This window comes from Balaenoptera physalus (assembly GCF_965194825.1).
Source record: "Balaenoptera physalus genome assembly, chromosome: 6".
Classification (NCBI taxonomy): domain Eukaryota; kingdom Metazoa; phylum Chordata; class Mammalia; order Artiodactyla; family Balaenopteridae; genus Balaenoptera; species Balaenoptera physalus.
In genome coordinates this window covers 97,579,314-97,593,341 of record NC_138885.1, presented here as the reverse complement: position 1 = coordinate 97,593,341, position 14,028 = coordinate 97,579,314, and the positions used below count along the sequence as shown (strand labels likewise).

Sequence of the window (14,028 nt, the reverse complement as noted above, 5' to 3'; positions counted from 1 at the left end):
TGCAAACACACATCTGATACCATTTTCACACCTTGAGCCTTTCAAAGAAGTGACCCTATATAAATTTCTATATATGAAGTTCTACTAAATAGATTTTTGAAGCTAATTTTTTTTTTTAAGGAAAAAAGCATTATGCACCTCCTACATACAGTTACTTTTAGAAAAGCAATTTCCGTGTTGACTAAAGAGTGAAACTGTCTTCAAATTTTAAGTTCTGCTTCATAAACTAGCTCAAGGCTAATACTGTAAGGACCTACAAAAGTTATGCCTTAAAGTTAAAAATTTATAGCCTACTATTCCATTTACTCAATAAAATCCCAGGGACTATGTGAAAATCACTTACATTGAAATGGAAAATGAATGTCCAAGTGTTTTCAAAAAATAAGTTTATAAAGTTAACGTTTATTATTTTAACAGTTCTGTTTTGAACTAAATTTTAAAATGCTATTCTTGGTGAATTATTTACAAATTAGACATCAAAGAGTGAAAATCAATTTTCCTGAAGTGAGACAGCACATGTTATATGGTGGGAGTCATAAAACAGGAATTCTGGTTTTAGCTGTGACTTCACAGATGGGGAACTAAAGATGTTAAGAGATTTGTAAGAACTTCACAAGACTGTTTAGGGCTATACCACCTAGCCTCAAATATTATAAAAAGTGAAGAAATATTTGACAGCAGAACTGCATGAACTATTAAGCAACATGCTAATCATTTTAATTATGTCTTGCTTACCAGAAAAATCCCAAGCACTCAAAGCACCAAGGGTATATTGAACTATATCTTAAAAATTAGCCATGGTTAATCTACAAAGTTGAAAAATGACATGCAGACAAGAGCAAAGACTTTACGTACAGTTTTGATAAAGACTCACTTCAGGTTTAGGTATCTTTATCTCTAATCCTGAAAGAATCAATGCTGAATCAAGTCCAGCATTTCAGGTAAATGTACTTTTTTACCAATCAGGCAGTGATTTCTGGTAATCACTTTGATTAATACAATCTCATGCTATTTTTCACGTTTCAGAGGTGGGAAGTATTAGTAAAGCATCAGAATTAACTAAAACTCAAAGGAGAAAACTTTCTTTTTAAGCTATGAAAAACGAACCTAATTTCCTTGGCTTTTAAAAAATAAATCTGTAATTTCAGTGTTTTAGTTGTCTAATAAGCATTTATGTCTGCTTCCTTTAACCTGTGCAAATCTAAGGGGGATTGGTTTTAATCTTGCCTTTTAAATCTGCGACCCTCCAAGAGGGACTCATTCATTATAAATAAGTTTTCTGTGCACATTACATAATAAGTGTTCTGCCAAAAATTATGAGGACTATAGTTTAAAGCAGGCAAGAACCTTTCTCTCAAAGAGCTCACAAGCTAATAGTAAGAGATGAAATATGTATTATATACATATAAAAGAGTTAGGCAAATATAAACTAATCGCTACCATCAGTTTACCTATAAATTCCCTCCAAACAAGTATTTAGTTAAAATGACTTCAAACTATAAACTTCTATTTTGAAATGATAGGAAAACAATGAATTATGGAAAAAAGGAAAGCAAGAGCTGGCTATTTATGGTAATCTTTCTGTTGATGCAGACCTAATTAATAAGATAATGAAATCAATATATTTTTCAAGACCTTGGCTACAATACTTCCTTCAAGTGAACTTTTATAAACCAAAACTTAACTATTGTCGAGGAACAAAAATTTCTAGTAATCATCAATAAAGCTAGAGCCTTGGAAACTTTCTCCACAAAGGGATAATGCTGTTAATATTCAGAGTGATGAAGACTATGCTTTATTGTTATTTCTTGCCCAGGGAAAAGGCTCTACCAGTACGTAAATTTAAATTCTCCAGAGCGCAGTTTAGTCATCTGCAAAAAATGAAGGAGTTACTACCGCCTGCATGGTAAAAGTTTGCTAAGTGTGAATTCCCCCAAAACAGCAGAATTTATGAGTAATATACTACACCCACACAAACATAATAAATTCTCTCATAACAAATAATTTGCAAAATATAGTACACTGTATCAAAATGTTTCACTCAAAGTTGTTATTTCTTGATTTTTATCTTTGCTTCTTTTGGTCAGTCACTCAACTAAGGGATCCGGACACAGGATAAAAGAGAAGACCAGAGCAGGTGGGGTGTAACTCCAAATATGCATTAGTAGATTTAGTTATTTTTCATTAAATAGTGGTGTCCTGTTTGCCTGGGCTTTCAGAGATATTTAGAAAATGTCTGTAATAATTAAATAAGAATTTATTATGTCCAAGATATGACACCAAAAAGCACAAGCAACGAAAGAAAAAAACAGAACTGGAAATTGTCAAAATTAAAAACTTTCGTGCCAAGAAAGTGAAGACAATCCACAGAATGAAAGAAAATTTTATAAATCATATATATCTGGTAAGAAGCTTGTATCTAGAATAATTAAGAACTATTACAACTCAATAATAAGACAAATAACCCCATTTAAAAATGAGCAAAGGATCTGAACAGACACTTCTTCCAAGATATATAAATGGCCAATAAGTACACAAAAAGATGCCAGACAACATTAGGCAAATACAAATCTAAACCACAATGAGATACTACTTCACACCCACTAAATGGCTACAATAAAAAATAAAAACAAGTGTTGGTGAGGATACAGAGAAATCAGAACCCTTATATACTGCTGGTGAGAATGTAAAAAGATACAACCATAGGTCTGGCACAGTCTGGCAGTTCCTCAAATAGTTAAACATAGTTACTATATAATCCAGCAATTACACTCCTAGGTATAAACCTAAGAGAAATGAAAACATGTGCAATAAATGAATGCTCATGGCAGCATTATTCACAATAGCCCAAAAGTCCAAATATCCATGAATTCATGAATAAAATACTACATATCCATAAAACGGAGTATTATTTAGCAATAAAAAGGAATGAAGTCTTGATAGATTCAACATGGATGAACCCTGAAAGTATTATTATGCTAAGTAAAAGAAGCTCATCACAAGAGAGTCCATTGATACGCAATGTTCAGAATAGGCAAATCTAGAGACAGTGCATTAGTAGTTGCCTAGGGCTGGGGTATGGAGAGATTGAGGTGTGATGGTTAAGGGATGTGGAGTTTCTTTTTGGTGTAACAAAAATGTCCTAAAACTGACTGTGGTGACAGATGCACAACCTTGTGAACATGCTAAATAACTATAGAACTGTACACTGGAAATGGGTAGATTGTATGGTACGTCAATTGTAGTTCAACAATGCTGCTAAAAATGAATCAATGATGTCCAATTTTTAAACTGCAATATAATCTATCATGAAGGAGAAAGGATTTAGAGTCAGGATATCTACATTTTAGCCCAAAATATCATGTCGTTCCTCCTCTTACGTGAATAACTTAATAAAGCTTCCTGCCTCACGCAGGGTTCCTCGTAGTGTGGATTTATAGTGAATGTGACACTTTCTTCACCTCACCAACTTGTGAACATATCAAATTCACTCTACTTCCACGTCTTCATTTTTGTTGTCCATGCCACTGCTTACAATATACTCCCCTTTACTTCTACCTGCCAAGTTCTTCCATATGCAATTTGAATACTATCTTTCTCACAAAACATTTCCTCACTGAACGCCTTCTCACGCCTTCTCTTCTAAACTCAGTAGTCCTTCAACATAGTGAAAACTGATACTCTGCCACATATAAATCATTCTTTCTTATACTTTTGTCACCTCCACTATACTGTGAGTTCCGTGAGGGCAGTAAAGCCACATACTCAGGCTTTACTGTTTATAGCAACTAGAACAATACTTCATTTAATATCTATAAAAATACCTAAATGAATAAATTTTCTTGTGTTTATTCCACCAACTATAAAAAAGCTGATGGTCAATAAACATTCACTGAATAAATGACTAGACTGATAAATGGCAGGAAGTAAAACCGTAACAGCAAACAATAAAGCTGCTACTGACACTTTTAAGGAAATGATACCCCTTTAAGAGTACAGAGTTCAGAACAAGCAATAATTTTCACTTCAGTGATGAAAAAGAAGATATTTCTGAGTCTCCTACTGCTAATCGCTTACACAAATAGGTATAACAACCCTCAAAATTTGTTATTCAGCTTTGTTTAGATAACAAACACTTTTAGTTCCATCTATGCTGTCATATAATTATAACCAGAAACTCACATGCAGATAACCAGCTCATTAGGAAAAGAGTTAAAATTGAAGAAAGAAAACTTAGTTTCCAAGAAGATTCACTAATCTTTGGGAAAGACATTTTATATTACCATTGGTATAAATAAACTCTCAGATCTACCCTCTACTCTGACACCAAGGTCATTACTTAGTTATTTTAACTTCTCACTTAATTCTCTCTTCTCCAACCAAATGTCAGTCTTTACTTCTCTCCTTCAGGAAAAAACTTACCATCGATCCCTCAGACCTCTTACTCTCCAAACCTTGACTGTTGATAGACTATTCAGAGAGTCTAGATTAATCCAGCCAGGAACAATTTGTTCAGACAACCCATCTCGTTTATGGTAAACTTTTATTACCTTACCTCAACCCTGAGAAAAAGCAACTCAGGCATTTAAAAGTTTAACAAGGGGTACTACTGTTAAGTTGAGATTCATGTAACTAGCCTCAAGAATTGATTAAATACATAAAGGTAATTTTTCATCACTGGGTATGTAAAATACTGTCACCAAAGTATGAATGATAAATCTTCCCCTCCTCCCCTTCTTATTGGTAACCTAGGAGACAGGTGAACAAAACTAGGTAAAATAACAAAACATATCTTTACAGGGCCAGGACTGGCAGAGCTAAGAAAAGAGAAGAATGCAAAACAAAATAAAACAAAACAAACAGGACGCAAGACAAGACTTTGTATATACTAAGGAAAGAGGGGCATGCTGGGTGAGAAGAGAAACAAATGGCTATTCTTATCTGTGTTTCAAATATGTCTCAAAAACCTACATTTACAGATTTGATAATACAGAATAAATTTAAAACCATACTTTCTTCTTACAACTCCAAAAAGTTTAACCAGACTAACCACATATAATGACTGAGTTAGCATATGCATTAAATTGGCAGAGGAAAGCAAGTAGCCATTGTTCTAGTTCATGATCTTTACCTCTACCCCAAAAGGCAATTCACTGATACAATGACACTGTGAGAAATCATTTCATTCCCTGCTAGCCTCCAGATATGTTCCAGAAGAAAACTTTTCTGCCTTTACAGATTTCAATTACCCACTCCCCCCCCCCACCAAATCTAGAAAGATAAGTGCTTTGTAAACATTTTAGTCACTGAGTGGGTAAAAATAGCATGTATTAGTATTTTATATAAAAATACTAGTAAATCCTCAAAATAATAGTTAAGACAATATTCTTTCATTAAAAGCTTTAACATATGTAACTGTCAACCTATGCATACAAAGAATGAGATACACGGTAAAAGGTTCATTTAATGATTTTTTTTGAAAGATATGGAACTTTTTTCTGTCCCTGCTGCTGGAGTACTAGTTATCATTTTCTAAGTTTAATCAACTTAAAAAACTTACAGCATGTATATTTTAAAGATAAATACACTAACAGCATGTATATTTAAAATGAACTATAGTTAAATGCTGCTTAGAAGGTCCAAAAAAGAAAGACAGGTACTGAAACTTGTTTTGTGTTCTAGTTGAAATGAGTATTACTCGGGTCAACTGGTTGACCAAGGACTTTCACAGTAAAAAAAAGAAAAAAAAAATTCATCTCAGCAGTAAAGTCTCAGTAGACAATCATATAGAAGAAACTCACCATTCATTTAGATATCAAATATAAAACTCACTGATTAATGACACTAAGAAATATTAGAAAATCATCAAAAAATAAGTTAATGAGTATATAAAAAATTAACTCAGGGAGAAAGCTAGTACACTAATCAGGATTACTGAGTAATAATATTCCATGAGAATAGTCTGTTTAAAAAAAGGTCTGGACTACATGAGATGTTCTTTCTCATTCAGAGAGAAAACTATAGACTTTTTTTGGTTGAAATAACAGAAGGAAGTAGTTTGTTCAGGGCTATAAGAACCACAACAAAAGAGTTAAATTCAGATTAAATTCACTTTGAGACTTAAATCTTCTACAGCTTGCTTTCCTCTTCATGTACATCTCGATCATTTTAATAAAACTTAAAAAAAAACCCTGAAACTAAAAAGGTAATTGAGGCAGTTCAAATAATTTCCTATCACAAACTGGCATCTCTCATTCAAACGAAATCTTTCATTTAAAGAAATAAAGGCATAATGACAGCATTCCTTACTTTAAAAGGTCACAAAGGAGCTAAAAATAAAATCAGCTCACCAACCGGTTAACAAACACAGGTATATCCAGATGATGAGGTGCCTCATAATTAAAAGAATGAAGCTCTTTATGTCCTGACACAAACCAACTGCTAAACCACGTTAAGTGAAAATAGCAAGATATAGGAGTGTACATAGTATACTACCATTTGTATAAAAGGGATGTGCGGGGAGGAGAGTACATACGTATTTGCTTGTGTATGGACAGAACACCTCTGAAAGGACAAACAAGAAATTGGTGACACGTGGGTGACTGGAGGGTGGGGGCAAAACACATGACTCCCTGCTGTATTACATCCTATGTGTTTTGAATTATGGACTATCTGAATGAATTACTTATTAAAAAAATAAAATTGGAAATACAAAATATAATCCTCCTTTCTTCCATCTTCATCAAGTGTGATCTCTTTTTCCTTTGACTGCTTTCTGATGACATATACTCTGCATTATTAGTCATCATGTCCCCAAAAGTTCCTTGAGGGTAGAGATATGACAACGTAATTCATCTTTGGATTCGCTGCAGCTTCTGGCCCAGTGTATTAAAACACAGTAACAATAATAATGATGAGTAATTTTAAACATAATAGGAAACACTTGTTGAGCACTTGTGACATGCCCCATGTTTAATATGCATTAACTTATTTAATTCCCACATTTGTATGAGCTAGATATTGTACACTTATGACCAAGGAAATTGAGGTATAGAGAAGAAACCTGCCCAAGGTTCCAAGCTAGGAAGTTAAAATAAACCTTAAAAATAAATAGCTGTCATTAATTGAATCCTTAAGGAAGTACTTTATAATTATCTCACAATGCTATAAAGTACCTGGTATTATTCTAATTTTATCAGATAAGGAAACTAAGGCTGAGAAAGATCAAGAAACTTCTTGTAGGTCACAAAATTCCTTGAGGGTAGGCACATGACAGTAGTGGCAACAGGAGGATTCAAACTGGCATGTGATTCCCAAACCCCATGCTCTTTCCATTAACTACATTCTCTGTCACAGTAAATGCTAAATATTTGAAGTACCACAAATTGTTTCTCAAGTGATAATGTAGAGATGAGTTCATACATGAGTAAGAAAAAAAACCATCTTTTCATTTTTTCCATTCCCTATATCCTTAAATTCAGATTTGAGCTCTAACTATTCAATAAAGAAGCCATCACTGGAGGTGACACTGTAACATGAAGAAAGATATGCTTACAAGATTATGTCACAGGCTGGCTATAAACAAGTCTACATAACCATTCCTGATAAGATACTGAAATGAAATTATAAATTTCAGTGATACATTGTTAAGCATTAGGTTACAAGTAAATATTTTTTTTCTACTGTGTAAAAAAAGGAAAAAGATTTTTAAAATGAGGTGAAGTTGGAGATATATACTTGGTTTTACTGTAACCATATTATACCCCCCAAAACAAAACCCAATGTCTTAGAATGAAAAAAAAATAAAGCTACTTCTCTACGAAGAAACAAAAAGTCTATTAATCAGATCTAATCATGAAAATGAATTTCAGAAAGCAGAAAAAAGAAGGTGCCATTTTATGAATCAGGTTTCTAAGTTTCCTTAGGCTCTTATGTGGAAAAAAAAATCATTCAAAAGGAGTAACACTGAAGTTTTAAATTCCATAAGAAGTGTCCTTTTAATATTTTTCAGTCAATTTGTGTGAAAGACTCATTGGCTTTCTGAATACATGTCCATTAAAAAAAAGGTTCAAACAGATTTAGCTGTAATTTTTGCTGATCCCTGGGAGGGAGCAGAAGTATAATTTAGTAACAAGCTCTAAATGAATATTCAAATATTAATGAATATAAGTTTAAAAAGTTTCACCTGAGATTACTACAAGAATTAGATTATGAATTTATAAATAAAAATTAAAAAGAAATCTTTCGGATAAGACTGAAGAAAAAACCTGTCAGAAAACTTTTTTTTTTCTTAATTCAACAAAGGAAGAGTCATTGTCATATAGTCTGTAAGGCAAAAAAATTCTACTCAACTTATGCTGGTTTGCAGAAAATCCTTAAGGAAAACCAGTAATCTATAGCATCATCAAGACCATAATTTCCTCAGTGTTTGGAAATAAAACCATCTTCCCAATTCTTATGGAAAAACTCTTTATTACATCTTCTTAATTAGGTTTCTTGGCAATGACAAATTGCTAAGGTGGTTTTTTAAAGACTTGCAATACAGCAAAGTAGGTTTTGGAAAAGTGACTTGCAAACAGAAAATCAGAAGACAGTGCTTCTACTAACAATATTTATTCCTAACAAGAAACCTTGTTTCTATCACACTCTGAGACAGGTAAGTATTTTAAAAACAAATAACCTGTTCATCTTTTGCATCACTTAAAATAACCATTTTGGCTTTATTTTTAAATCAGGAAATGAGTGTAAAAGATTTCAGTAGCTGGCAACCAAAAGTATCTTTTATACTAACTAAACCTTTAGAAGGCAAAACTGTTGTAAGCTAAGGCTAGCATGAAATTCTAACTTCTGAAGAAGGCAAGACAAACAAATAGGTCATATCCCAGGTCCTTTAAAAATTGTCTTTTAATCTTTGATGTGTCAATGACTTTTCTGCTGTCCCTTTTCCCCAACAGGCAAAGAAAAAATAAACCTTGCGGCTTAAATTATTGTCGGTCTGGGGCTGGGGTTACCTACCGCATGCTAGACTAATAATGGATACTTTTAAATGCCTGTTTTTAGAATTAGTATTAACCAATCTCTTGTTTACGTTTAGAAAGAAAGATGTGCGAAACATGGTAGGGGGTGCGAGGGGAGATCCGGAAGACCCAACACCACGGCTCCACCCCCCCCAAAAAGGTGATGTAAAACAAAAGTACATCGGCTAATATGCGTTTCAACAAAGTGTTTCAGAATCTCTCAAGTGATTATTCCCTTATTGAAAAGGGTTAAAACCGAAACTGTTTTCAAACATCAGCTTCCCTTTTACAAGATCCCAACAGTTTTTTAAAAGTTACTACCAATGTTTTTCTTAGCACCCCCTTCCTCCCCAAAAGAATGCATTTCCATGACTACTGATTAAAAAAAAAGAGAGTGAGGGAAAAAGTCAAAAATTATTTTAAAAAGCGCGAGTTCTCATTCCTTCATGTAAGCAGAAAAACACAGAAAACATCTTTCCAATGGGGTGGGAGCAGAGGGAAAGGGCGTGAATAAAATACAGTACGAGAAGAAACACTGGGTTTCGAACTTTATTGCACAAAGAGAGAGTGGAGAGGAGAGTAGGTCAGCCGGAGCAGCGCTTCCCCTCGCGAAGCGGGCATGCAGACACGGAGGCTACCGGGAAGGCTGGCACCTTCACCTCCTCTGCCCTCAACTGTCGCCTTCTTCCTCCTCCACCCCCCGCGGGCACCCCGGTGGCGCTGCCCGGGCGGACGGCGGGCCGGGTCGGGGGCGAGGCGGTCGGCGGGGGCCGGGCGGGCGGCGTGGGGGGCAGCGCCCGGCCGGGCCAGGCCGGCGGGCGGCCTCTCCCGGGGCGGCTTCGGGCTCTAGGCTCCCGGCTCCGCGCCCGGCCCGGCCCGGCCCGGCCCGGCGGCGGCGGCGGCGGCGGGAACGCGGGCGCCAGCTCGCCGCGGCCGGCCGCCGGCTCCCACCCCGCCCGCCGCCCCCCGCCATGAGCGCCGCCGCTGGCTGCAGGCAGAGTCGCTGCCGCCCCGGCCGCCGCTGGCTCCAGTCCGCCGCCATTATTCTTTGTTCGCTGCGAGCGGCGGCGATGGTGTGGGGTTCGGGCGGAGGCTCCATCTTTACCACGGCCCCTCCTGCGAGGGGAAGGCCCCGAGCGCTGGTGTCCGGCGCCTCCCCGTCCCCCCTCCGTCCCCCCGGCTCTCTCCGGCTCCTGCCTCCTCCTCCTGCTCCTCTTACCGGTGGTACAAGCTCCTCCGTCACTGCTTTCGTTCGCGGCCCGGATCTCGCTGGAGTTTTATTCTCTCCCCCACGTAACACACCGCGTCAAACTACACCTCCGCCGCGTCACTCACCAACACTCCGCTTCTCCCAGCCGCCCGGGCCACAGGCAGCAGCAGCCGCCGCCGACTGAGGACTCGCAGCCAGGGAGCCAGCCAGCGCCGCCCAGTGCCGAGTGCGCAGCGGCCGCGCACGGAAACAGCCGAGCTCGGCCCGGAGGAGCTCGAGCGGCCCCGCCCTCAGCGCTGGAGGCGGAACTTGCCGAAGACCTTCGAGTTCCTTCGGGCACGGCGGAGGGCTTCCGCGGGGAGAGGGAAGGCGGAGGTGGTCTGGGGCCAGGGGTGGGGAGGAGTGATCCAAGTCCGCCCTCCCCCTCCCCCCCCCCTCCCCGCCAATTATCGACGGATAAAACCCGCGGCGGAAATTTGCAGGAAGAGTTAGGGTTTGTGTGTGGCTGGGTGGGGAATTCCCGAGGGGTGTCGACGGCTGGATGGAAACCCCCGCGCGGGCTGCCCTTGCGGCGGTAAGCGGCGGGCTCTAGGGCGGCTGCGGCGTGCCGCGTCTGGGTCCCCGAGCGCCGCCAGCCCCGGGAACTTTCAAACGCTGCCGGGACGAGGGAGACGCGCCACTGGGTCGGGGCCGCGGCTGAGTGCGAGAGTCCTGCGAGCCGGGGAGGAAGGCCTGCAGCGGCTCTGCGGTCGCCCCCGAGGCCTGGGGCCTGGGCTGGACGCTGGGACGGTAGGCCGCGGCGCTGCGCCGGCGCGGCCCGGGGGCGTCGTTGGCCCCGGTGGGGAGGGTTTCCCGCCCCTCTGGGCGGGCCGGGCGGCTCTGCTTCGAGAATCCGCTGAGAAACCTGGCGCCCGCCGGCGGGGCCGTTCTATTTCGGGGGACGGAGGCTCTGGGACTCCGGTCACCTTGGCGGGGTTCAGTCCAACAGCGAGGACGGCCAGGCCTGGGGGGCACATCTTCGGCCTCCGAGCCGTGACCTGCCCTGACCGAGGTTGCTCTTCTACACTTTCGAAATGTCTTACCTTCCTCACCTGCCCGCCTTTTTTTTTTTTTTTTTTTTTTTGCACCATCCTGTGTCGGTTTCTTTTCACAGCCCGTTTTCTACAGCACAGGGTTGCAGCCGCTGCACCCTTTTCTTCACCACCCACTCCGCCTCTGAACCCGCAGTGTGATTTCCGTTGCCTCGAAGCTACTGAAACTGCCCTTTCAGAGGTCACCCGAGACACGATACCGACTTTACCATTATCCTTTTTATTGAACTCGGCAGTCCTCTCCCGGGCTTTTATGTCTATTGTAATTCACTTTCCGTCCCTTAAAGCAAACATGTTTTAGGAAGCTGAGAGGGTCTAAATCTGAGCTCCGTCCCATATTGGCTTACTGTTGAAAAAGAAAGAGTTCCCTAGCCTGGTACTGTAGATCCCCTCGTCCTTTCTCTTTGGGCTGAAGAATGTCCCCCTTTGCTTCCGTTATTTTCAACCTTTCCTTCTCTACCGGCGTTTCTGTCCAGTATTTGAACATCGTGAAGTCTCTCATTTTTTGAAAAGATTTGTCTCTTTAAATTCCTCTCCAACCACGATTGTCTCTTACCCCGTGGACGTTCATGTCTCAGTCCTCAGCCCTCTCTAGTCTAGCTTCTGTTCTTACCACACACCCGAAGCAGCTCTGAATTGTCACAGACAAGCTTCAGGCCTCATTTACAAGACCTCGTTCTGGCATTTTACACCATTGCCCACACCCTCATCCAAATATTCTCTGCCCTCTGCTCTTGTTTTCCTTTTACCTCTCTGGTGGTTCTTCAACAACCAGCTTCTCCTCATTTAGCCAGCTGTTAAATATTGGAATCCTGTTGAGAGCTTTATCCTCTTCTCGAGTCCCACCATGTGCATTTTCCTAGGTGGTCTCATCCCCTTCCGGTAGCTTCAAATACTCTCTGCCAAAGACTGTCAGCTCAAAACTCAAGCCTAGATCTTGCTCTTGAACTCTAGATGCATATTTCTAACTGCCTGTGCTACACTTTCATCTGGATGACTTGATGTCAAACTCAACCTGTTCCCTCCAAAAGCCTCTTCCCATAGACCTCGGATCAGTAAAGTACAGCCTGTCCATCTACTCAGTTCAGAAACCTAAGACACCTCCGACACACATCAGAATCACCTAGACCTGCCTTAAAAATATAGGATTTGTGGCTTCTCATCCCACTCTAGTCTAAGCTACCTTCATCTCTTGCTTGAAGTTCTGCACTAACTACCATCGAGGTCCTACAAAACTGCTCTTGGCTCATTCCAATCCATTTGCCATACTGCAGCCAGAGCAAATTTTAACAAATACAAATCTGATCAAGTCACTACCCTGCTTGAATTCCTTCAGTCCTTCCCTTTGCTTACTGAACACAATCTAAGTCCTTGTTATTAAGGCCAGGCCCTCCATTATCTGGGCTCATCTTCTTCCCAGCCTCCCCAGCAGTCCCTCTAGCTCTCTGCACTCCAGCCATGTTAGTCTTTTTATTTTTTCCAGGCTCTTTTCTCTTGTTCCCTACTGTAAACTCTCACCGCAAGGAATTTATACATGCTATTCCCTTCCCCTGAAATTCTTTTCTGTTACCCACTCCTCCTGCCTAATTGTAACTTAACACTTTTCTTTTCTGATTCATCATACTTGTAATTATTTGTTTAATGTCCATGTAAGGTCTGTGCAGGTAGGGACCATGTCTGTCTTGTTCACCACCAGAATTTCTCTCCTCCCATCCCCAGCACAATGTCTAGAATGTAGTGGTGCTCAGTAAATACTGAACAAATAATATCTCTATGGTCCTGGGAAAAATTCCTTAATATTTTGGGGTTCAAATCCTGGTTCAGCCACTTACTAGCTGTGTGACTTTGGGCGTATTTTTCATTCTTCCGCCTCAGTTTTCCCATCTGTGAAATGAGAAGATGATGATAGCACCTACATCATAGTGTTACTATGGTAATTAAATGAGATCATTCATGGAAAGTGTACTTGGCACAATGACATGTAATAAGTGTCGAAATGTTGCCTATTACTAGCTTTATTTGTATATCTCACCCTTGTGTCAAATACATTTGCAAAATTGAGCTTATCATCTTCCTGCTCTTCTTACCCTGGCCCTATACATGATATCAAAATATTAGAATTATTTGCTCATAACCGATACTTATCACTCACCAAATATGGTAATTTTTTATTTAAACATTTCCTTATATTCTTTCTGTTCACACTGATCTTCATTTAGGGCCTACCTCTTTATGCCTTAGTTACTTTGCTGACTTCCTAGGTGCTTCCTAGGTGCTAGTGGGACTGCAGGCCCACTTCTCCTATTCACTTGTGCCCTACTCTCAGACCAGTGGGCCTCAAACAGTTATTAAATCATACCTTCTCCTTGACTTATGCTCTCCTGGCCTCTGTTTTCACCTAACTTTGTTTATTCACTCATTCAATCATCCAGTCATTCAAGTGCAAGTTATTTTACTAAACACTTTGGATATACTTCAGATTTGAAATGTAGTCTCCCAATTTCATGTATTTGCTCTGGCATCTCCATAAACCATAGAAATGAACTAGAAATGTCAAACTTTAGCATCCGTTTTTATCTCTGGGACTTGAAAGCTACTCCCATTTTTGACTAAATTTTTCAATTGGAAAACAGGGTCAATATTGGGGAGATGAAAGTAGGGAAGAACACATGGATATAAGTTGACATAGTATAAGATAGATAAGATGGCA

At 40.0% G+C, this 14,028-nt stretch overlaps 1 protein-coding gene across 7 annotated transcripts in view; it reads right to left on the bottom strand.

The window, feature by feature from the left end:
- CREB1 (cAMP responsive element binding protein 1) overlaps positions 1-10,806 on the bottom strand; it is a 56,756-nt gene extending 45,950 nt beyond the window's left edge. For 6 of the 7 annotated variants that reach the window (XR_014265185.1, XM_082467283.1, XM_082467284.1 and 3 more), the window contains exon 1: positions 10,237-10,806. The gene's annotated coding sequence lies outside the window, so the exon portion shown is untranslated. The remainder of the gene's footprint in view (positions 1-10,236) is intronic. The other variant, XM_082467282.1, reaches the window with a different exon arrangement.
- Positions 10,807-14,028: the final 3,222 nt, after the last annotated feature.